This window comes from Myxine glutinosa, unplaced genomic scaffold (assembly GCF_964187855.1).
Source record: "Myxine glutinosa unplaced genomic scaffold, kmMyxGlut1.1 SCAFFOLD_634, whole genome shotgun sequence".
Lineage (NCBI taxonomy): Eukaryota > Metazoa > Chordata > Myxini > Myxiniformes > Myxinidae > Myxine > Myxine glutinosa.
The window spans coordinates 140,432-166,569 of record NW_027616729.1 but is presented as its reverse complement, the minus strand read 5'-3'; the positions used below and the strand labels follow the sequence as shown (position 1 = coordinate 166,569).

Here is a 26,138-nt window from a genome sequence, read left to right as displayed (position 1 = left end):
GCAGTTCCTTCGACCTCATGGCTTGGTTTTTGCTCTGATATGCATTGTCAGCTGTGAGACCTTATATAGACAGGTGTGTGCCTTTCCAAATCATGTCCAATCAATTGAATTTACCACAGGCGGACTCCAATCAAGGTGTAGAAACATCTCAAAGATGATCAAGAGAAATGGGAGGCACCTGAGCTAAATTCAAGTGTCATAGCAAAGGGTATGAATACTTATGTCAATGTGATATTTCAGTTTTTTCTTTTTAATAAATTTGCAAAACTTTCTAAATTCCTGTTTTCTCTTTGTCATTGTGGGGTATTGAGTGTAGATTGATGAGGGGAAAAATGAATTTAAACGATTTCAGCATAAGGCTGCAACATAACAAAATGTGAAAAAGTGAAGCGGTCTGAATACTTTCTGAATGCACTGTATAGTTACGGCCGTGGTTTTCGGGTCTATGAGGGAGGGGGGGGGGGGGGGGCGTTGCCTCGATTCTTCCAAAACTAACCGACCTGAGAGAACTGGGTGTGAATAACTCCACTTACTGGATGGGTTGCTCGGCAATCACGGTCATCTGAATCCCTCCAGGGTCCTCTGTCTATTTACCTGGGGTGACGGGCTTTCCAACCGGTTTTACGCCCTCGATGCATACTTGATCTTATCTTAGTCACAAGCCGTTGAGCAGAACTGCATCTACACTCCTGGACATGGACTGGAGCCAATTAGTTGGGGTAGAACGTCCCAGCCACCCTTGTATGGGCTATACAGTATCAATGATGGAAAAGACAGCATGGGCAGATTGGAAAAACAATTCAACAAGAGGGGAGTTGTTTATAGGGATGACGTGGAGGAGTGAGGGGGAGCATATGTGTAATCAGAAAGCAATCTGCTGGTGAGCATGCAATACAGTGTGCTTCAAAAAATGTTAACACTGATATTGGACTATAATGTTTAATGGAAAAGAATGGATAATACACTGTAACATGATAACAAATGTATGTTAATAGCTTCAAAAAGTCAAAGGGTGGAGTGGAGTTCTAAGCAAAGTGGGGTGGAGCACCATCCAACTGAAAGTGTCCGGTAACCCGGATTTGTAGTGGCAGGTTGTCCTCTGCATAATTGTCCATCATGTGCGAGAAGTCACCACCATTGATTGTGGTGTTTTCAAAAAATACGGTCCTACCCCTCCTGTTCTTGTGACTGCACACCAGACATTCACCTTGGGACTGTCTCGTTCATGCTCACGCATAACACGAGGATTCTCAGTACCCCGGAAAACAGAGTTGTGTTTGTTCACGCGCCCGCTTCAGCGAAAGGTTGCCTCGTCGCTGAATGCCACTCGCCTGTGAATGTCAGGGTCTAAATTCTTCATCTCTAAGAAAACTTTTGCAAGTCTCAACAGGAGCGGCTTTATCTGCAGGATGTAAGGCTTGCACAATCTGCAAATGGTATGGCCGCATTCCCAGGTCCTTGGTCAAGATTCTCCACACCGTTGCCCGGGGAAGATCACATTATACACTGAATCGTCTGGTTGATTTCACCTGGGCTATTTAAGAAAACTTCTTGTGTAACAGCGATGTTTACAGGGGATCGGCCTGTTCGTGGTTGACCGCTCTTCCCTTTGTAATTATCAGCAACTGAGCCGGTTTCGACGAACTTGTTGTAAATGCAATAAATGGTCAATCTTGAGGGTGAATCACAGTTGAAATGCTCTCTGTATTTGTTGTGAACCACCGTGGGTGACTGAAAGACGTCCCTCCATGCAGCAACCTTTCTTCCTTGCTCCAAAGGCAATCTCGTTGCCATTTCAGCCAACTGCAAATTAAACAAAAAACTTCTCAGAAATGTTAACGCTTTTTGAAGCACCATGTATACCAGAACCAATTGAGCGGCATGTGCTGTATAGTGAATTAGTTAATGAGCATAGATGTACAAGAATCAATTATGAGCACGCAATGTGCAATGGATAAATTAACTTTGCAAAGCATAGGGACACAGAGCAGAGCTTGTCCCGACCTGTCTAGCTTAACAAAATAATTATCGAAGTCAAAGTACACAGGTCCATCAGACACATCCGCAGGAGGGAAAGAAGATGGGAGCAAAACGACATTTGTACGACCTCTGGCCTCACCGAAAGAGAGTTGCCGTGCTCCCATTTCCCAGTTGCTTAAGGTAGGGGTAGTGGGAAGAAATTGATTTTGGTTGTTGGGGTATTAATTATGGAGGTGGTAATCGGCCTGGCCCCCAGTCTCCACGATGCCATCTGCACGGTGAAAGGATTGATCTCTCGCTGAGAGTTCTGGTCTGCCAGCCTCTTCTCACAGCTCGGCTCCACTCTGCCTGGCTCTGTCCCATCTCTCATGCACCGAGGTCACCTCTTCCAGGATCTCAACGAGCTGATCATCTGGCAATCGATGTCTGGTAAGCGATTCTGGTAATAGACCTCTCTGGCAATCGCTGTCTGGTAAGCGATTCTGGTAATCGACCTCTCTGGCAATCGATGTCTGGTAAGCGATTCTGGTAATTGACCTCTCTGGCAATCGCTGTCTGGTAAGCGATTCTGGTAATTTACCTCTCTGGCAATCGCTGTCTGGTAAGCGATTCTGGTAATAGACCTCTCTGGCAATCGATGTCTCATAAGCGATTCTGGTAATCGACCTCTCTGGCAATCGCTGTCTGGTAAGCGATTCTGGTAATCGACCTCTCTGGCAATCGCTGTCTGGTAAGCGATTCTGGTAATCGACCTCTCTGGCAATCGGTGTATGGTAAGCGATTCTGGTAATCGACCTCTTTGGCAATCGATGTCTCATAAGCGATTCTCGTAATTGACCTCTCTGGCAATCGATGTCTGGTAAGCGATTCTGGTAATCGACCTCTTTGGCATTCGATGTCTCGGAAGCGATTCTGGTAATCGACCTCTCTGGCAATCGATGTCTGGTAAGTGATTCTCGTAATCGACCTCTCTGGCTATCTATGTCTGGTAAGCGATTCTGGTAATCGACCTCTCTGGCAATTCATGTCTGGTAAGCGATTCTGGTAATTGACCTCTCTGGCAATCGATGTCTTTGTAAGCGATTCTGGTAATTGACCTCTGGCAATCGATGTCTGGCAATCGATGTCTCGTAAGCGATTTTGGTAATTGACCTCTCTGGCAATCGATGTCTGGCAATCGATGTCTGGCAATCGATGTCTCGTAAGCGATTCTGGTAATTGACCTCTCTGGCAATCGATGTCTCATAAGCGATTCTGGTAATTGACCTCTCAGGCAATCGATGTCTCATAAGCGATTCTGGTAATTGACCTCTCTGCCAATCGATCTCGTAAGTGATTCTGGTAATTGACCTCTCTGGCAATTGATGTCTGGTAAGCGATTCTGGTAATTGACCTCTCTGGCAATCATCTGTCTGGTAAGCGATTCTGGTAATCGACCTCTATGGCAATCGCTGTCTGGCAATCGCTCTCGTTAACTGATCCCCTTGGCGTTTCAAATGCAGGGTTTTTATATCGGCTTGTGCTTTACGTTGCCGCGGCTTACAGGAAATGCATCAGAGGTTTAGGACGGTCACTTTGTGGGAAATTCGGCGGGTGTGGTCGTGCTCAATGCAGGGCACAGTTGTTGTTTCCCCTCAGCCTTGGATTTACGGGAACTGCAGCGAAGGCCCTCTACAGAGCGCATAGCTGTTGTTGGTGCTCAGCTCTTCTTGGTTTATGGGAAATGTAATGGGAAGCCCAACGTACTCATCTGCCACAAGAGGTAAAGTCTCAACCCAATCCTGTTGACGGACACCACCCATCCGGCACAGGTTGTAAAGACTTATCTGTAATTTACTGGAAATGGCGTGAAATAGCACTCATGCCTTTAGTTTGGAGTTCATGGTTTTTACATGAGTGGGATAAAAAGGGAAAAATCTAGCTAAACCCTCATAACACATTGTGTTATGCTGGACCTCACGAGACAAAGGGGAAGGGCTATCTGAAGGAATACTTGCGAGATAACCAACACGGGACCTGTACGTTGGTTGCCATTAGTTTCAGGGCTGGTTCACAGAACCGCAACTATATATAATTCATAATTTCAAAACACACCTGGTCATAACTCTGCCTCACTGACCGGGTCCTCAGTCGAGGTCCTCAGCATCATCCCGTTTCAGCCCTTCAACCTCAATACGGTCAGCTAAGGTGGGTCAGCAGGGGCACAATGTCAGCGATGCTTCCAGTGACAAGTTGGAGCAAAGTTAATGTTTATGTTTCAGCCTGAAAACTTGCTAATAAAATCGTCAGAAGCTTTATGCACACATTCTTTTTAAACACACCAGATTGGCCCAATGTTTGTTGTTTTCTCTATTTTCCATTATGACATCATCAACCAATAAGCCTGAGATATGGTGCAGAGGTAGCACACTCACCTTTGAGTTGGCAATTCAATTCCATACATGATAGTCCATGGGCTGAGTAGGGTTTACATGCACCCCCCCCCCCACAACTTAACTTCCCGGGTATGTCAATGTACCCCCCACCCTAGGGGTTAGGAAAAACCATGTTAACAGAAAAAAAACTCATTCCCAAGGTACCTCCCACGCATATTTTGATGTTACCCCCCCTGTGTCAGTGATTTCCGAAAATTAGGGGTAGGCGAAATTCAAATGGCCATAACTTTTTACCTCGTCATCCTATGGTTGCATATGACCCCTCAAAATGTTTGTCCTGGGACACTCTTTACAATGATATGTGTTATATGCAAATGAGGTCACTAATGAGGTCACCAGAGGTCAAACTATGAGGGAATGAGTTTTTTTTTCTGTTAACATGGTTTTTCCTAACCCCTAGGGTGGGGGGTACATGGACATACCCGGGAAGTTAAGTTGTGGGGGAGGTGCATGTAAACCCTACTCAGCCAACGGACTATGAGTATAAACCCTTGAATTGATGCTTTGCAGACAAGTGTGTTGACTCACAAAGTGCACCATCACTGATGGATTTTAGGCAGGGTGATCCTTCTGCTAGAATCAGTTAATGGATGTTAAAGATCCCACGGTTTATTTCATGAAGATTAGGTGAGTTATCACTGGCGCCCTCAACCAATCAAATTCCTGCACAAATCATCTTCAGGGAAATCTAAGGCCGGTTTGTGAAATACGGCCCAAACTACCTCTTGTGGCCATTAATGAAAGTACTCTATCATCAGTAGTAGTAGTAATAGTAGTAGTGGTAGTAGTAGTAGTAGTGGCAGTGATAGTGGTAGATGTAGTAGTAGTAGTAGTAGTGGCACTAGTAGTGGTAGTAGTAGTGGTAGTAGTAGTAGTGGCAGTGATAGTGGTAGAGGTAGTAGTAGTAGTAAGTAGTAGTGGTAGTAGTAGTGGTAGTAGTAGTAGTAGTCATCACTCAGGCCCAGCAAAATATTTTGAATTTTTTTTTTTTTTGAGGTGATGCCAGTAAATGTAATGGGAGATAAAAGGATGTATGAGGTATAGAAAAAGTGGTGCAGGGAGTGACTAAAAAATTCCATGCTATTTGTACACATAATATACGGATGGATAAGCACATGCACTCATGCCTACGAAATTAAAAAAAAAATCTTCAAGAGACTATTCGTTGCGCTTCCTGCAGACTACTACAGGTCTTCAAATTGCTTCATTACATGGCTTGAACATCACGAGAAATTGCCAATTACTGCCAAGTGGTATTACATTCCCAACAACCTGGGGCCACACACATCCTCACTCCAATGGCCCACACATCACAATGTTCCTGATAAGCACCAAGTCACGCAAGACAATTTCTGTGGATTGAGTACATCTGAGCCTTGCATAGAAGGTTAAATCACAGCACCTTTCCTTAAGACCTTCCAACATAAGCCACTTACTGGGTAATTAGCAACACCATGTCTAAATAAACCTGAACGTACTCATCACAGATCATCATGTTCTGACAAAATCATGTTTTTTTTTAGTAATCTTCATTAATGAATTCATCAATCACGTGTATGTTCCATATGTTAACTCTTATACGAGCCTCGATTAAGTATACACGATACATATATATATATATATATATATATATATATATATATATATATATATATATATGTTGGAACCCATCTGTGGATCGGTCCCATCGGCCGATGGGTCTGACCCATCTGTGGATGCACGAGAAATGACAATGCAGACCCATCGGCCGATGGGTCTGCGCCATCTGCGGATGTGTTGTTCACCTTGAAGGAATGTGTTGACAGAATGGTGCTCTTCAATCAGGTACACAGTCATTGGAATTACATGTGGTAGGAATTTAACAGAGATGATTTTTAAATGTTTTATTATCTATTTCTACCCATCTATTTATACATTTTGTCAATACATTTTGTAATTAACAGATACATGGCAGTTTTTAGTAAAGCTTTACAGAACATACTCAACATTCATACAAAACATTAGGTGTTCTTCTGATAATGGCTTCTGATAATGGTTCATACAAACATAAATGTAATTCCAATGACTGTGTACCTGATTGAAGAGCACCATTCTGTCAACACATTCCTTCAAGGTGAACAACACATCCGCAGATGGCGCAGACCCATCGGCCGATGGGTCTACATTGTCATTTCTCGTGCATCCACAGATGGGTCAGACCCATCGGCCGATGGACCTGATCCACAGATGGGTTCCAACATATATATAAGTTCATCACCTTTTCGATGGGGAGGGGGAGGGGAGGGAGGTAGGAGAGGGAGGGGTGAGGGGGGGAGTGGAAGGGGGTTCATCACCTTTTCGTTGAATATATGCTGGTGAATGTGCCATTCATCACGTTTCTGAGTTAAGTGGGCTGCCGGGCAGGAAGAAGAAGAAGCCTTACTACCAACTTTGTACACTTCCGAAATAGTTTGATTTATTTGTGTTCAAATGTCTGGTGATTGTTTTGTATTTATTTATGCGAATGTGCACTTGTATATAACTATCATTAATTTTAAAATGCTTAGGCCCCATCGAGCGATTGTTTTGTTGTTTTTTTTAATCCCCAAAAAACGAACTTTTTTTTTTCAATTCATTTTTTGTTTTTGCGGTAAAACACTCCCAGGCATTCACTGATGAACCTCTGAAAGCTTGACGAAGATCCGTTAAGCCACTCTCTGAGAAAAATGGCGACACACAGACAGACACACACATACAGACCAACAGCTCTATTATAGTATGTATATATATATATATATATATATATATATATATATATATATATATATATATATATATATATACATATATATATATATATACATATATATATATTATATACATATATATATATATATATAATTATATATATATATATATATATATATATATTGTTACGGACTTTTTGTATATATATATATATATTGTTTTGCCGAGCGGATGGCGCCGCGGCCCTAACAGTTACCCCGACTAACCCGATTCCTGGACGTTGGCCAAAATCGCGCCACAGATATTCAATATGGAAACCTCTAAAGCGACCGAATGTAAAGAGAAGAAGAAGACGTACAGAAGAATAACAGGATTTATTATTTACACACACTAAAGTAAAAGGAGCAGTCAAGGTTATATACAGGGAAAATGGAAAAAGCAGGTGACACAGTGAAAATACTAGCTTAACTATACAAGCTTAACTTATTCCCTGGGCAAGACAAACAAAACAAACTCACGTACACAAGAAGGATGGAATGGCAGGAATGAATGCTGGAAGGAGGAATGGGAAGGTTCAGCTGGGGGCAGATGGTTCGGGCTTAATCCCGCACGGGACGTCGGGCTGGACCTCGACGGCCACCGATGCCACCGCAATCTGGTTCCCGCGGGGTAACGGGTCGAAGCTGCCTGGTGGAGTCAACGCTGCTTGTGGAGCCAAAGCTGCTGGTTCTCTGGCTCACCTCAGGACGCGTCTCCCTTCTTTCTCCGAGGGCTCGTCCCGACTCGTCTGCCGTCTCTGGCGCAACTCTTTCTTGGAACCTTTGGCGCAACTCTTGTAATTCACCTCTCCCTCTCTTGCTTAGTCCAACAACAACCTCTCGGCTTTCGCTCCCGCGCTTTATAGCGCCTCAGGCGATCAAGCCGCTGGTGTCCAGGACACGCCCATCGGTCAGCTCGCCTCTGCCCTGATTGGTCGGCACGGCCTTCTGGCTCCGCCCTTGCTGACGATGGGCGGGCACGCCCTTCTTCCCCGAGCTGACCACGCCGTAATGGCGGCAAATGCAGTTGGCAGTGGAGGTTTTGGGAATGGGAATGAAAGGGGATCTATCTATTTGAATTCGGTGCAATGGAGTATTGGTTAATGGAAGACAAAGCCTTAACCTAATACACAGAATAAGGAAATAAACGACTGAACAGGGATATATGGTGTCCTTCGTGTATGCTTTATGGAATTAACTACGGGAACGCCCTTTGACCTTTATACAACACTGGAGTAAGGAGGGCGATATTTTACAACAATTTACACAACAACAACAACAACAAAAAAACCATTCTCATATCCACAACATTGCACACTCCTCCTCTTAGGCACGTCCCGGGCCTCTTACCTTAACTTTTAGTGTGGCACGTAGGTGTAGTTCCCTCTACATTTAACCTGACCCTGAGTGCGACAGTTTTAAAACATAAATAAATATGTCCCGCTGCTCCATTGCACCCTGCCTAACAGATTCACGCCCACAGCTAACCGAATTGCGGAATGGTCTTCAAACTATACATTGACGGTGGGGAGCATTATTTACAATGACGTTACTTTATTTACAAAACGCAACCCAGGACCTGTGATTGTTCTTTTGGGGGGGGAGACAGTCTGCCCTGCATCGATGCACCATGAAGCACCCAAAATGCACCAATGCACCCTCAAGCACCAATCGGTGCACAGTCACTGCAGTTCAATAATAAAAATAACCAAACAACCCCTAACCCTGCTGGTGGTCTCTTGCTCTTCGGCTCCCTCTGCTGGCTATTTGCTCTTCCAGTTGTTGTCATCCTCTTTGCTGGCGGCCTATTTGCAATAATAAAATGCACCCAACGTGTCCATTTTTATTTATTTATGGCCCACAGGGCCGACTAGTGTGGTTCACCTGTGGGGCATCGGTGCCCTGTGATCAAGGTCCGCCAGCAAGATTTCGGGCCTTCATGGCCGGTTCCAGCAGAGGGGCCATGCCCCAACCCATGGGGTCCATAAGTGGTGCTCAGCCACAGACATGTGGTCCATAATGTGGTGCATCGATGCAGACAGCTGGTTCTGGGAGTTCCGGGCGCACAATGGCGGACTCACGCACGCTCCCCTCGGCGCCCAGTGGTGCACAGGTCCTCATGTGGGAGACAAAGGGGGGAAAGACAGATGAGCGAGGGGTAAGGTCTCAAGGGTACACATCAAACAAGGCAATGCAAGGCGAAGTGTGTACGGAGAGCGAAGTGAGAAAGCTCGTCCCTACCGTACGTCACCCCCCCCCCCCCCCCGTCACCTACGCTACCCTTGCCCTTACCCCATATTTACAAAATCTACACCTTTACAAATTCGTCGCTACTGTCACGTCTCCCCCATATTTCCCCTATACCAAATTCGTCTCCACAATCCCTCTAACCAAAATTTGCCATCACCCAATTCATCATCAATCCTCATAAGGAGGGAGAGATGGAACAACAAAGCACAATGTCACACCCACGTCATGATGCGTCTCACAATCCAAAACATTTGCATCATAAAAATAATAAAAAACAACCTGGCATGGTGTGGAGGTACGTCATCCCCGGTGAGTGGATGCAGATGGTGCGAGGAGATTCTTAATCCTAACTATCCTCTAAATGACATTAACACACTTTACACTACCCGGAGTCTTTCCCTGCCAATCCATTGGCAATCTTACACTCTATGCGGTTTTAAAAACCCAATTCCCATTGACCAAACTGTGGTGCTTCTCAATTTGGGGTCTCACTCCCCCGATGCAACTCCCTGTGCCCTTGCACAATTTCAGGACTGGGGCGTGTAGCTCTCCCAGCAGGCCTACACACCTGCACACCTCCACCACTGCAGTTGCCACCCGAGCTTACCTAGCTCCTCACCCTAACCTATCTAATTGGGGAAGGCCCCTCCTGGCTCTGTCACCCCTTGGTGCCCTCTGGCACTGGGCTACCCGGGTCCGGCCTCCGGATCCTCGGGCCCCATCCACAACAACTCTACCGGCTCCCAGAGCCCACTTGCGGCCTCACCTGGCCGACATCCTCACAGTGGCGGAGTGCCCATTTAACTACACACACACTAACAGGCTACACGCCCAGCCATTTCCACAACACTAATGCACCCATCCAAACACCATTCTTTCACCTCGCACCACAGATGCCAATATCCAACCACAATTTACCTGTACCCTCTACCTAACACTTAAACTACCCTCCCCGGGTATTCGTGATGGGGGTCCACTCTTCCCCCATTCACACCTCCGCACCATCCACTCCACTCCACAGTTTCCATCATACTCACTCCACGACCATCCATTCCCATACTCCATATATTCCATAATCCATATATTCCACACAACCATTCTCCATACACCTGCAGTTGCACACATGTGCAATCTCACCTTTTAGCCACACACACGGCATCATCTGAACTACCTGTTGCCCTGCTAACTTAGTGCTCCCCGTCTTCCCTTTAAACTAAGCACATACCATGTCATTATCATCCAAACTAATCTACCTGCGTCCCCACTACAGGTATCATTGTCACTACCTAACCTTAACGTTACCTAAGGTCAATCTTTTCTAGATCCCTACGCACAATATCCTAACCCTCCCGGGCTAGTTTTCACTGCCAAACCCCATAACACTAGTGCTCCTTTGCCCCCGCTTGTGAGGGATGACGGAGTTGCCATCCCAGCACATCGGGTATCTTTCACTATAAATTTTGCTCGTCCAAATTCAACAAATCAAAAATTTGCCAATCATCTGCCAATCACTTTACCATTACCAATCATCACTCTGCCAATCCTTTGCCAATCATCAAATTTTGTTTTTCTAATTTCGGGTCCAAAACACTATCAGTATCATCATCATCACAGTCCGCTTTATCTGAGCCTCGGTGCGTCGTCACATCATTAAAACTCGGCTTCGCAAAGCCGAGCAATGAATTAGGGTGGTTTGGTCGCCTGCAGGTTGAATCCGTCCGGCTTTCGGTTCAAGGGAGGTGGTTTGGTCGGGCCGAGGTTCCACGCACCATCTCGGTGCGGTACCTTGCGGTCCCGGGCCCGATGACCGAGGCTCGCCTGGTCGGAACCCCGCCCCCGCCAGGGGGCACCGTTCCACTTCCTCCCACTCGCCCTTGAACCGGACCGGTCGCCTCGCCCGACAAGGCCCGGACTGGACCGTGCAGGGCGGGGCCAAGCCCGAATCGGCAACGACGCTTCGAAGAGAAGCGACGCAGCATCGATCCGTGCCGGGCCTGGCATCCAACAAAGCGCACCGCGCCCCGAGTGCTCGCATCGGCTATCCGTCGCCCTAAACGCTGCCCCGTTCAACGTCGATGCTTTACTCGCATGCCCACACGCACACGCGACCCTTTTGACACTCACAAAACCCGGCGTTCCAACGCCGTCCGTACATTCCACCAACGCACTCCCTGTTACACACCACACCTCTCACGCACACTCGCCGTTCGCACACTCCCTTAACACACCTCGCGCACCGTCTTGCGCACTCTCCCTCGGTACGTACTCCGTACCACTCACCATGGGCGTGCACTCTTGCATCCACCCACTAACGTGCTCAGATGGGCTCTCCCACACCCGCGCCATGACCAACTCAGGTGTGCTTCCTCGCACACGTTCCACCACCACCTTACTCTCCGTGTCACACTCACCCTCGCACGTACACTCCGTATCGCTCTCACTCCCTGTGTCACACTCCGTACACCCCGACGTGCATTCTCGCTCGCACTCGGTATCACACTCGCGCTTCGTAACATGCTCACCCCTTGACGCACACTTTTTTTTTCACACGCGACCCTTCACCAACGCCCGGGTGCTCCCTCGATCCCAATCGCGCGACAATTCTCTTGTCAAACATCCTCCTGCAAAATCTCCCCGCACAATACACAGCACGACTCACCTGGGGGATTCCCTTCTCCACGCGCACCTGCAAATCTTTATAAGGATTAGCAAGTACGGCATCAGGATGTGCATTCAGACTTTGAGCAATTTCCATTCCTCCCTCCGACTGTTGCTCTTCTACGTCTGTCGTTTCTACAATTTTAATTCCCAGCACTTTTTCTTTATTCCCCACGACGACCGTTGGCTTTATTAAAATTCCCTCTTCCACCTCAACGGTCGCCGGCTGCCCCATACCCCGGGTCGCGATGTCTACACCCGTCATTTTACCCGCGCTTTCCTCCGCTTCACTCAACCAGCTCTTCTCGACCCGCGTTACCTCCTCGTGCACCCGTGGGACCTGCTCGCCCAACCCGCGGTCTCTGTCCCTCTCCGCTTCCCTTACTTCATATGCGACTCTGTCCCTCGCCAGTCCCTCATTATCGGCCCTCATTTCGCTTGTTATTGCTTCCATACTGTTTTTCAAACCTCCAATTTGGTCTCCCAATCGCTCAATTTGGCTCCCCATACTCATCTGTACAGCTGCGCAATGAGGGCCTGCATGTCAATCCCTCCCACTTGTGCAGCGGGCGTGGCCGCCGTAGCCATGTGCGAGGCGCCATTTTGCGCGCCTGAAACCCCCTCAACCATATTGCCATTGTTCTCCTCCTCCCTTTCCTCCACATACATTTCCCCGAGGTCCTGGGTCGATTCTACCCCGTCTATCTCTCCCACCGGCATCCCGTCGCCTTGACCAGCCATGGCGCGACTTTCAAATTTAGGATTTTATAAAATACAATTTTTTGGGCCACTCGTAATTTGAGCGCGCTAAGTGCTTCAGGTCCGAATCCGACACTCCTGACACCAATTGTTACGGACCGCAGATAGGATGTTGTTTTGCCGAGCGGATGGCGCCGCGGCCCTAACAGTTACCCCGACTAACCCGATTCCTGGACGTTGGCCAAAATCGCGCCACAGATATTCAATATGGAAACCTCCAAAGCGACCGAATGTAAAGAGGAAGAAGAAGACGTACAGAAGAATAACAGGATTTATTATTTACACACTCTAAAGCAAAAGGAGCAGTCAAGGTTATATACAGGGAAAATGGAAAAAGCAGGTGACACAGTGAAAATACTAGCTTAACTATACAAGCTTAACTTATTCCCTGGGACAAGACAAACAAAACAAACTCACGTACACAAGAAGGATGGAATGGCAGGAATGAATGCTGGAAGGAGGAATGGGAAGGTTCAGCTGGGGGCAGATGGTTCGGGCTTAATCCCGCACGGGACGTCAGGCTGGACCTCGACAGCCACCGATGCCACCGCAATCTGGTTCCTGCGGGGTAACGGGTCGAAGCTGCCTGGTGGAGTCAACGCTGCTTGTGGAGCCAAAGCTGCTGGTTCTCTGGCTCACCTCAGGACGCGTCTCCCTTCTTTCTCCGAGCGCTCGTCCCGACTCGTCTGCCGTCTCTGGCGCAACTCTTTCTTGGAACCTTTGGCGCAACTCTTGTAATTCACCTCTCCCTCTCTTGCTTAGTCCAACAACAACCTCTCGGCTTTCGCGCGCGCGCTTTATAGCGCCTCAGGCGATCAACCGCTGGTGTCCAGGACACGCCCATCGGTCAGCTCGCCTCGGCCCTGATTGGTCGGCACGGCCCGCTGGCTCCGCCCTTGATGACGATGGGCGGGCACGCCCTTCTTCCCCGAGCTGACCACGCCGTAATGGCGGCAAATGCAGTTGGCAGTAGAGGTTTTGGGAATGGGAATGAAAGGGGATCTATCTATTTGAATTCAGTGCAATGGAGTATTGGTTAATGGAAGACAAAGCCTTAACCTAATACACAGAATAAGGAAATAAACTACTGAACAGGGATATATGGTGTCCTTCGTGTATGCTTTATGGAATTAACTACGGGAACGCCCTTTGACCTTTATACAACACTGGAGTAAGGAGGGCGATATTTTACAACAATTTACACAACAAAAAAAAAAAACATTCTCATATCCACAACAATATTGTTACAGATACGACTTTGATGGTATGGTGGGCCGAGCGGGATGGCCGCCGTATCCGTACAAGTTACCCGATTGTGCCCGAATGTTGACTAATCGCGCTACGCTGGCTCAATAGGAAAGAGAAGACACCCGGCTGGGTTATAATGACACAATACGACACCAGGGGTTCAGTTCTCAAGTATATTCGTACGGAAAAAGGTTAGATTACAAGGACAAGAGGGAAACATAGGAAGGTGGGCACTTAAACACACTCTTATATTAACCCTAGACAGACCACAGATAAACGGGACAAGGCTCACTCACACGGGGTTTGATGGCCAGGAAAGCGGCAGTCGATGGCTCAGGTGCACCTGGCTCAGGGACAGAATCGCGTACGTTGGTGTCCAGCAGATGCGGGGAGGTCGCTCAGCGCTCGTGGGTCGCGACTTTGGTGGAGATGCCGGGGAGGTCGCTCAGCGCTCGTGGGTCGCGACTTTGGTGGAGATGCCGGGGAGGTCGCTCAGCGCTCGGGAGGGTGGCGTCTTGTCCTTCCAAGCTCGGGGCGCATCTGACGTCACGTCCGGCGCGGGGCCGCGTATATCCGGCGGGGAGTCACGCCCTCGCTCGTTAGCTCCGCCCCATATGGCATCGGCCCATGGCTTCTCATTGGGTGCGGGGGTTACCGGCTCCGCCCTTGACGAGGGGCCGACAGGGAGCCCCCTTCTGGGTAACCCCGTCGAGCACATGTTCAATGGCGGCCAACCGAGCCGGAGTGAGGACGCAAAGCCGCTGTTGTTGTGGTTGTTGTTGGAGCTTGAGATGATGGGAAGAGATGCGGGGAGGTATGGGAAGGTCCTAAACTCCTACTGGTGCCATATCATCACATTCTGGTGCAACGAAGAGTCATAATTAATGGAAACAAGTCCTTAACTGACATAGATTAAGAATAACTAGCAAGATGTCCTATAATTGTCTACGTGTGGTGCGGGGGACCTGGGCACGACATTTAATGGGGGAATGAAGGGGAAGATCGGCTCTAATGGGTGTTGTTTACAGACAATGGGACTAGGGAATGGGGTAAGGGGAGAGTTGGGGAGTATCGGAGAAGATAGGGGAATATTTACAAGCGGATATGGAGGTCAAATTCCATATTCGCAACATTGCACCCTTCTCTACCCTCGGGGCGTCCCGACCCGATAAATTTTTACCTACTTTAGTGTGGCACGCAATGTAGTTCCCTCTACTATTAACTCTACCCTGAGTGCGACAGTTTTATAGATATTCACAAATGAGTAAATATGTCCCCCTGCGACGTTGCACCCTTCTCCTCTCAGAAACACACCCACAGGATAACCGAATCCGGAAAGAATCCTCAAACTAAACATACAGCCGGTAGGGAGCATTATTTACAAGACTACGCTGATATTTACACTACGATCCAGGACCTGTCTTTGGAGGAACACATGCAGATGTTATGCATAGAGAGAGCGCGCTTGCCAACATCGATACACCAACCCACGAGTGCTCTGTGGCCGACGGCCTTTAATAACGTGCAGAGCACCCTTTCCGAGCATCAACAGCACCACCCCACCACCAATCGGTGCAGTCACCATTGTTCAATGAAATAAAAATAAATTCGACAACCCCTAACCCTGCAGGTGTCTCTTGCTCTTCTTGTGGTGCACTTGGTGTTAATTATTAGTGGTTCACCTGTATGGCATAGGTGCCCCGTTGACCCATAGGTCCATCCCCGGGTGGTGCTTGGCCGCAAACGAACTGCGGTCCATTGTGGGTGGCCACAAACATTGCGGTCCATATGGTGTATCGATCCAGGCAGCCAACAGCGAAAGTGCAGGCCCACAACTGCGTAGCCAGCACCTCTCTCTCCTCTCTCTCTACCCCAAAGCCAGATCCTCGGAGGTGGGAGACAAAAGAAGAAACAAGTGAGTAAGGTGGTAAGGGCGCAAAAGTGCACGCAATATAAGGTAATGCACACTGGGGGCACATGGGAACCAGGTGAGACAGGTACGTTCCTATCGTACGCCCCCCCCCCACCAGGTAACCTACATGGCCCCTCCCTTACCCCTTACTGTATCCACACAACACAACACTACCCATAAACATCTACTTTACAAATCAACAAACATCCCTACTGTCTTCCCCGTTCCTCCCATATACCAAATTCGTCTTCTCTCCCTCCTAACCAATCAAATTTGCCATTTTCAACTCTCATCAAAATTTGCCATCTCCAACTCAACATCAAAATTTGCCATCACCAATTCATCATCAGTCCCTCCTAGGGAGGGAGAGATGGAATCACCCCAATGTCTCATCCACGTCGTGATGCGTCTCACAAATCCAACAACAATTCTCATTTCTGCAACAAAACAAAGAAAACACAGGTGTGCAGTCATCATCATCACCACAGGTAAGTGGCTGCGTATGGTGCGACAGGTTCATCAATCCTAACTATCTCCTAAATGACTTTAACAACTTTACACTACCCGGGGTCTTTCTCCGGCCAAACCATTGGCCCTCTTACACTATGGGTTCTAAAAACCAATTCCCATTGGCCAAACTGTGGTGCTCTTCAATTTGGGGTCTCACTCCCCCGATTCATCTCCCGGTGCCCTCGTACAATTTCTGGGCTGCGACGTGTACCTCTCCCAGTGGGTCTACCCACCTGCACACCTCCACCACTGCAGTTGCCTCCGAGCTTACCTGCTCCTTACCCTAACCTAACTACCAGGGGAAGGCCCTCTGGCTCTCTCCCCACTCCGTGCCCTCTCTGGCACTGGGCTGCCCGATCCACACCCGGGATCCTCAGGCACCCACTCACAACTACCGGCTCCCAGAGCCCACCTGCGGCCTCACCTGGCCGACATCCTCACAGTGGTGGAGTGCCCAACCAACTACACACACTAACAGGCTACACGCCCAGCCATTTCCACAACACTAATGCACCCATTCACAACACCATTCTGCAACCGCACCACAAACGCCAATATCCAACCACAATTTACCTGCACCCTCTACCTAACACTTACACTACCCGCCCCGGGTGCTCGTGAAAGGGGTCCACTCTTCCCCCATCCACACCTTCGCACCATGCACACCACTCCGTACCACTTACTCCAACTCTCTCCACACACCTGTACTTGCACACCTGTGCTCTCACACTTGGTGCCACCTGCACCCTTCTCTCCCCAAGCGCATTCGCGCTGATCCACACACTCACTACTCATACACTGCTCCACACACCTGTCCAATTGCACACCTGTGCAATCACACCTGTTCAATTCTCACAAACACGGCATCATCTCAGCTAACTACTCCCTTCTGAAACTTGCGCTTCCCAGTCGTCCCTTTAAACTATTGCGCTCCCTCGTCATTATAATCCACACTAATCTGCCTGCGTCCCCACTACAGGTATCAGTCACTAACTAACCTTAACGTTACCTAAGGTCATCTTCGCTAGATCCCTACACACCATATCCTAACCCACCCGGGCTAGTTTTCACTGCCATACACCCCATAAACTATTGCTCCTTTGCCCCCCCATGGGAAAGGTGGCAGGGATGCCACCCTCTCCCACCGGGCCTATCGCTCCTCAATCCCCCAGTCCTCTGGCACTAATAAGCCCCCCTTATTCAGAGGTACTGGGTCCCGCCTCGGCATCTAAAGCCGAGGCGATCCACGGGGGCGCCTGCTCGCCGGTGTAAGGTCTTATCCGGTCGGCGTGGACGATCCGAGGGAGGGCTCGTGGCCCCATTTTGATCTTAAAGACCACGTCACAGATTTGCGACAGGACGACTCCTGGGCCTTGCCAGGGGGAGGTGAGTTTTGGGCACCTTCCCTTCCGCCTCCGGGGATTAAAGAACCAAATCTTCATCCCCGGAGCGTATTGACTCCCCTGGCTCCGGTCGTCGTACCTGCGCTTCATTTTTTCCCCCGCCAGATGGAGTTGGCGGCGGGCGAAGGCATGGACTAGCTCCATGCCTTCCTCTAGGTGACGTGCGTACCCCTCCCTCGGCGGGTTAACCACTGTGTCTGGCACGGGACCGCATAGCAAGTCGGCGGGAGCCCGTAACTCCCGCCCTTTAACCTCCATTACCTCTACCACCTTGTCCATTTTCCTCGTCAGGTCCTCATGTACCGTCTGGCACTCTTTTTTAATTACCCCTACATCCTTTTTCATCTCTTTCTGTGTCGATTTTAAACCCTCTATTACCGCTGTGTTCTTCTTTACCTGGTCCCCCAACTCCTTTTGTCCCACTGTCAGTTGTTCTACTCCCAGCGTCAACTCCTCTATACCACCTTGCAATTTTACAGTCCCCTTTCTCACCTCTTTCTCCATGCGCTCCTTACAGTGCCTCACCTCCTCGCGCACTCCTCCGACCTCCTCACTCACTCCTCTTCTGATCTCCTCTCCCATCACTTGCATCTCCTGCCCAGATGCCACCCTCATCTGCTCCATTTCCTCCCTGTGAGCATCCAGTTTGGTTTCTACCCCCATTCTGACCCCCTCTATCTGCTGCTCCATTTGTTTAACTTCCCTTTCCGCTTGGTCCCTCATGTCCCTCAATTTGCCTTCCATACTGTTTTCTAACCCCTCTAACCCATTTTTCACTCCCTCTATTTGATTCTCTTGAGCGGCCATTCTGTTTTCTACCCCCGTTAACCCATTTTTCACTTCTTTTATCCCGTTGTCTAACCCCTCAAAATTATTGTCTAACTTCCCAATTTTCTTGTCTAACTCCTCAAAATTATTGTCTAACTTCTCACCGGTACCCCTCATTTGGCCCTCTAATCGCTCACCCTGAGCATCCATCCGGTTCCCCATTACCCCCATTTGGCCCTCTAATCGCTCACCCTGAGCATCCATCCGGTTCCCCATTACCCCCATTTGGCCCTCTATTCGTTCCATAAGGGCCCTCATTTGCAACATAAAAAGGTTCGGATCCACCAGGGGCGCTGCCACGGTCACGGGCGCGGTGACCAGCGAGGCGCCATTTTGCGCGTCTGCTACCCTCGCTGCTTCGCTCTCCTCACGTCCCTCAATTTGGTCCTGGACCGACCCTGCCTCACTCTCCCCTACCGGACCCCAGCCGTCTTGATCCGCCATAGCGCGACTTGCAAAATTCGAGTTTCGTAAAACAAAACAAATTTCGGCCGCTCCAAATTTTGACCAAATTTTTTTTTTTCCTCTATTCGTTTTTTTTTTTTTCCTTCAAAATTTGGTCGGGCCTCGAATCTCACTCCCGACACCAATTGTTACAGATACGACTTTGATGGTATGGTGGGCCGAGCGGGATGGCCGCCGTATCCGTACAAGTTACCCGATTGTGCCCGAATGTTGACTAATCGCGCTACGCTGGCTCAATAGGAAAGAGAAGACACCCGGCTGGGTTATAATGACACAATACGACACCAGGGGTTCAGTTCTCAAGTATATTCGTACGGAAAAAGGTTAGATTACAAGGACAAGAGGGAAACATAGGAAGGTGGGCACTTAAACACACTCTTATATTAACCCTAGACAGACCACAGATAAACGGGACAAGGCTCACTCACACGGGGTTTGATGGCCAGGAAAGCGGCAGTCGATGGCTCAGGTGCACCTGGCTCAGGGACAGAATCGCGTACGTTGGTGTCCAGCAGATGCGGGGAGGTCGCTCAGCGCTCGTGGGTCGCGACTTTGGTGGAGATGCCGGGGAGGTCGCTCAGCGCTCGTGGGTCGCGACTTTGGTGGAGATGCCGGGGAGGTCGCTCAGCGCTCGGGAGGGTGGCGTCTTGTCCTTCCAAGCTCGGGGCGCATCTGACGTCACGTCCGGCGCGGGGCCGCGTATATCCGGCGGGGAGTCACGCCCTCGCTCGTTAGCTCCGCCCCATATGGCATCGGCCCATGGCTTCTCATTGGGTGCGGGGGTTACCGGCTCCGCCCTTGACGAGGGGCCGACAGGGAGCCCCCTTCTGGGTAACCCCGTCGAGCACATGTTCAATGGCGGCCAACCGAGCCGGAGTGAGGACGCAAAGCCGCTGTTGTTGTGGTTGTTGTTGGAGCTTGAGATGATGGGAAGAGATGCGGGGAGGTATGGGAAGGTCCTAAACTCCTACTGGTGCCATATCATCACATTCTGGTGCAACGAAGAGTCATAATTAATGGAAACAAGTCCTTAACTGACATAGATTAAGAATAACTAGCAAGATGTCCTATAATTGTCTACGTGTGGTGCGGGGGACCTGGGCACGACATTTAATGGGGGAATGAAGGGGAAGATCGGCTCTAATGGGTGTTGTTTACAGACAATGGGACTAGGGAATGGGGTAAGGGGAGAGTTGGGGAGTATCGGAGAAGATAGGGGAATATTTACAAGCGGATATGGAGGTCAAATTCCATATTCGCAACAATATATATATATATTGTATATATATGTATGTATATGTATGTATGTATATACAGTATATGTATGTGTATATATATATATATATATATATATATATATATATATATATATATATATATATATGCATGTGTATATATATATATATATATATATATATATATATATATATATATATATATATGTATGTATATATATATGTATGTATATATATATATATGTATGTATATATGTATGTATATATATATGTATGTATATATATATGTATGTATATATATATGTATGTATATATATATGTATGTATATATATATGTATGTATATATATATGTATGTATATATATATATGTATGTATGTGAAGAATCAGCTCTTCGTTTGCAAAAGAAGTCCACAAATAGCCTGAAAAATGGCGCAGCTTTATTAATAACCAACTTATACGGATCCGGAGGAGGCCGACGTCTACAGCAATCTACAGCAAGAACATGCCACGTCAAGCCTTCCTGAAAACACATTGATTCCCAGTCCATTTATATAGGGACACGTTTTATCAGGAAATCTCCGAGGGAACAAACAACACTGGGAGAGGTTCCTCCCACCGTTATCATTCGGGGGAGTCAGCCCGTCCTTATCAATTGTTTTTCTGGGCTCCGAGAAAACAGAACTGTAACTCACAAAGAGAAGAGTGTATGCTTAGCCAAACAAACCCATATATTTTATGGGTTTGTGTACATGAGTAATCCAAAGCATGTTTATACAGAGTCATGCGTTTGCTGAGATTAAAACAAAATATATATAGTTAACGATAGGTTCATGTCATTCTACTTGCATTACGCAAAAAAACAAGCGCATGTGGGCGTGGTTTTACGACCAGCCTCGAAAAAAGCACACGTATACAGTTTGTTCAGCATGACCTCATTTTAAGCCTTCCCTCATCCAAAACTAAAACGAAGCAAAAACCCTTTATTTACTTTATGAAAATAGCATTTCTAGACAACATTTAAATCATAACACATTACGCCTAACGTCTATAACTGAACTTTAGGCAATAACAAATCTACTACTTGACATTCCTTCCTCTTGTCTCGTCGAGACAAAGTATCTTAAGAGACAACGTGCCACATCGGGCTTTATTGAAAAATAATTGCGTAATGCGGGTATTAAAAATAATTGTGTAATGCGGGTATCTCCCAAGGGCATATCGTGCGCCCAAAGCGCCTCGCCCGTGCATTTGGCGAACGTGTCGTGTGGTGCGTGCTCGGAGCCTGAGGGCTCAGAACATGAAAGTCCATTAACGTTTCGGATCCACAACGAAGAGGTCTGGTCCAGATGAGGTTCTGCTCCGCCAGAGGGTGCATCACTTCCCCTGCGGAACTGGCTCCCCCCACCCTTTGCAGACCCAGTCCTTGCAGATCTTCGAAGTTAATCAACGATCATGCCCATGAGGTCCCTCACGTGTTGCTGTTCTGGGGAATACAAAATGTCGTCAGTATCTTGTGTCTCAATTTCCTGGTCAGGGTACAGAGCGTAAAAATCCGAATCCGAATCACTTGAAGCAAAGAGATCCGCAACATGTGGATCAAAGAGATCCGAAACATTTGGATCAAAGAGATCCGAAACATTTGAAGAAAAGAGAGGGACTTCCTTTATGTCAAAGTCTCCCATGGGCGCCTGGTCGGCTTGCGGGTCTAGGACATCCGCGTCGGGTCCCTCAACCGCCAGACCCAGTGTCGCAATCAGATCCATAGTTGGGTCGGAAGGGGGCGTGCAGCTGTCCGCTTGTAATACATAAGCAGCGTTAGCCAGTACACGCAAGGGGTTTATAGCACAAGTATCACAGTCATCACATACACCGTTACAGGCAGCAGCCAGTTCCCACATGGGATCCACACAAGTATCACAGTTGTTACAAAATTCAATGCAATTTTCTGGAGCGCCGGTCGCAACTGCCTTGTTGAAGGACCCGTTCAGGTCGACGGCCTCTGTGGTCAGAGCCATAGTTGTTGTCGGCGGCTTTTTCACTTTCCATCCTGTAAAATACTTTCTCATACAGAGGAGGACTAGAGATTTCATTAGTGCCCCCCAAATTACTACCCCGATTATCACAGCCAGTGCGGTCAATAGCCACTTCACTATGGTGCCCGTCCATCCCTGGAACCAGTCAGTGAGCCAGCTAAATGTATAAGAATTTTCGCGCGCGATCCGATCGATCGTCAGGGCGTGGCTAGTTTCCCTTAGTCTCACTATTGCGGCTGACACTCCTTCAGATGGATCGGGTATGTAAGTGCAACATTTTCCCTCTATAATTCCGCATACCCCTCCTTTCTCTGCCAAGAGCATGTCCAAAGCCACCCGATTCTGCATCACCATTGTACGCATGTGAATCACCGTATCCAATAGTATGTCATGAGCCGTAGCGGTGTCGTTTGCCACCTTTTCTAGGGCCAAAGCCAATTTGTCTATCCGGAAACTATCCATGACTGTGCCCGCTCCTGGGAAGAAGAAACCAAACACCTTTTCCCATAGACTCCCGTGTAGTTTAGTGGTTCCATCTTCGTTCATGACTGACCTCTTATAACGCCTGTCCAAGGACTTTGGGTCTAGCTCATCCAGTATCTCAACGTCAGGAAGGACTGAACCCAGATAACATGTGCCCCCCCAATTATTTGGTAAATAGGGGTAAGCCTTGTCGCCGCATATAAACATTGTCCCATGGGGTGGGACCAGGTGGGTGGATAAGCACTGGAGTCCCTTTACCACCCCATTAATCCTACTAACCCCCCTAGAGAATGTTATAGCCGTTATGTTGTGGTTGTGTTTATCTTGCAGTACTATTCGTAATGTAATCCCCGAGCTCCCTTGTCCCAGCTTCCCGGGGAGAGTGTAGGCGCATTCTGATTCTCCCATACGCAAGTGGCCGGAACCCTGGAGGCAGACCCTCCCTTTCTGTGGTTTGACCCAGACGGGGGCAGGCCTCTCGGCCACATGGGCAATCATTGACGGGCGATAATTAAATTGTCGATTGCAACTCTTGCCGTTGTCAACCCCTTCTCTTTCCAGCGTGGTGACTAAACATGGGGAATCGATAGGTTGTGAGCAGAGGTCATTGAGGGACAGAGGTAGCACTATCATGTGTATTCCTGTGGTGCCTGCTTGGGGAAAGCGCATGCACGACCAGCGGTGTGTCCTATTTTGAATTGTTGCCACCTCCCTGGCCACTTTCCAATATGTGTTTTCCCCCCTCTTTGGGGCCTTATCCTGGGGTTGCGGTGTGAGTATGTATTCGATGCATGGTATGTAGTTCCTTTCGCCACCGGCCGCGCCAGGGGTCCAGACGCTGCACCGGACCTGCATGGTCATGTCTTTCCCTAGGCGTGTGCGTGTTTGTAGCTTAAAATCAGGGGTTCCCCATTTGTATCCTGGTTGGGCCAAGGTCTTAATGCTAGCTTGCCCGTCTTCCCGGAACTCTCGTTGCTTTTGTAGTATCATGCCAACGCGTCCAGGCCCTGCCGACAGTGCTAGCCAATTTATGTTCACCCAATTTGTGTGCAGGGCTTTCTGTTCGAAACATGGTAGTGATACTCTTTGTCCCCATGTTACGGTGAGGTGTCGGGTTTCGTTTTCGCATCTATTGGAATCGGAATTTCCCCTAGCTGCTGTCGCTATCAATAGTATTGTACCTATGATTAGGCCCATCCTTACTGTGTTCTGGGGGTGTGGTGTCTGGTGCTTGTATGGCCAACTTACAGTGCGTGGCGTGGATCCACGAAGTCTTGCCCTCGCAAAAGACTGCCGTTGGTGTAGTCAGCAACACCTGGACTGGTCCCTTCCACCTTGGTTCCAAGGCGTTCTTGCAGGTGAAGTGCTCCACGAACACCTGGTCTTTTTCCTCTGGTGGAACACCTGATCCACAAGTCTCCTGGGAGCGCCTGGTCTACAGGTCTCCAATTCATAGATTCAATTCATTCAATTCATAGTTTCATCAATCCTTCTCTCAGCATCCCATTACCTGTTTCCAACATCAATAAAATAAAATTATAAAATTAATAAAAAATCAATCATCTCAACTCTCAAATCGAATCAAAAAATAAAAATAAACGAAATTACTTCAGTGAGAGTTTCAACTAGAATTAACACAAACAAACCACCATTAACCTCCATTAACACAAACAAACCACCATTAACCTCCATTAACCTCCCCCTATTATTTATTTATTTTCACGAGTAAACAAATAATAGAAATAACCTGGTCTACTTCCAATTTCAATTCTGGTCAGTTCTGGTGTCTGGTCACACACAATGTTTTCCTCACCCACTGTGATTCGCTCAAAATAGATTCTCACTGTTATGTCTGAAATTCGTCTCATGAAAACCCATTCAAGAGTCCGGTGTGACAGACAGCCAAACACATAGACACGCCGAAGACCCCAGGGTACCCATCAAACTAGCTTGTCCCCAGATCCACAACACAGCGAAACATGTAACTTTACTAAAATAATCACTTACTCATAACTAATACTCATAATTACTTATGTAATTACTCATACCAATACTTACTTAAAATAATGTAATATCCCAATCTTCACCCTTTATGCAAATCGAAGCACCCCGGACAACCCACAACCAATATCAACCACTGTAGCCGCCTTCCCCTCCAGGCAGCCACACACAGCCACATACATCTCCATCCACGTCACACAAGACAACAGCCAACGAGTGTGTCCACCACACAGAAACCTTTGGCAATGCAACAACCGAACTCCCAGACAACCAACAACAAAACCCAATCCATCTCCATGGCTCATCAAGCAGTTCCAACTTAATCCAGCTTCACATACCGATTTCCCCAAAAACTCGTGAAACTTCACCCCCATTCTGGAAAAACCCTAGACTAAACCCTGACACCCTAAATAACTTCAGACCCATCTCCAATCTACCCTTTCTGTCAAAAGTTTTGGAACGTGCTGTGGCCACTCAACTCAAACATCACCACTCTGCCAATAACCTGTATGAAACATCCCAATCCGGATTCTGCTCCAGCCACAGTACTGAAACTGCTCTCCTCAAAATCACCAGCGACCTTCTCTCTCCTCTGACGCCGGCAACCTCAACCTTTTCATCCTCCTCACCTCAACGCCTCCTTTGACATCATCAATCACACCATCCTCCTCACCCTGTTTAGACCAGCTTGTGCCTATTAAACCCAAATTAGTTCACTCCCAAGCTTCACATGGACCACCTACTACTCTCAAATTATCCACTCTGGCTCCGGAATCCCAAAAGCACTCTTCTCTACAATAAACAAACTAAATAAACAAACTTTACAACGTGAACAAAACTCCTCAGCTCCCTGGATACCACCTTTTCTCCACACACCTGTTGGTGCACACCTGTGCACTCACACCTGGTGCCACCTGCACCCTCCTTCCTTCCTGGACCATTCATCCAAAGCAAAATTGACAGCATCTACAACAGCTTAATCACCACAATTCACTCCCCCTTAAGGTGTCCCCCAAGGTTCAGTTCTTGGCCCCCTCCTCTTCGTCCTGTACCTATCCCCCCTTGGTCACTTAATCCGTCATGCACCATAGCCAATGCACCATGGTCTCCAATTCCACTGCTTCACCGATGACATCCAGCTTTTTCATCTCCACCAAATCGTGCTCCACCA

At 48.1% G+C, this 26,138-nt stretch overlaps 1 long non-coding RNA gene across 1 annotated transcript; it reads right to left on the bottom strand.

Moving 5' to 3' along the window:
* Nucleotides 1–927: 927 nt before the first annotated feature.
* Nucleotides 928–25,608, bottom strand: LOC144889061 (uncharacterized). Its single transcript, XR_013621570.1, has 4 exons — nt 24,215–25,608; nt 6,749–6,807; nt 4,075–4,162; nt 928–1,803 (listed from the first exon to the last, which is right to left on the bottom strand). It is a non-coding gene; the product is annotated as an uncharacterized LOC144889061 (long non-coding RNA).
* Nucleotides 25,609–26,138: the final 530 nt, after the last annotated feature.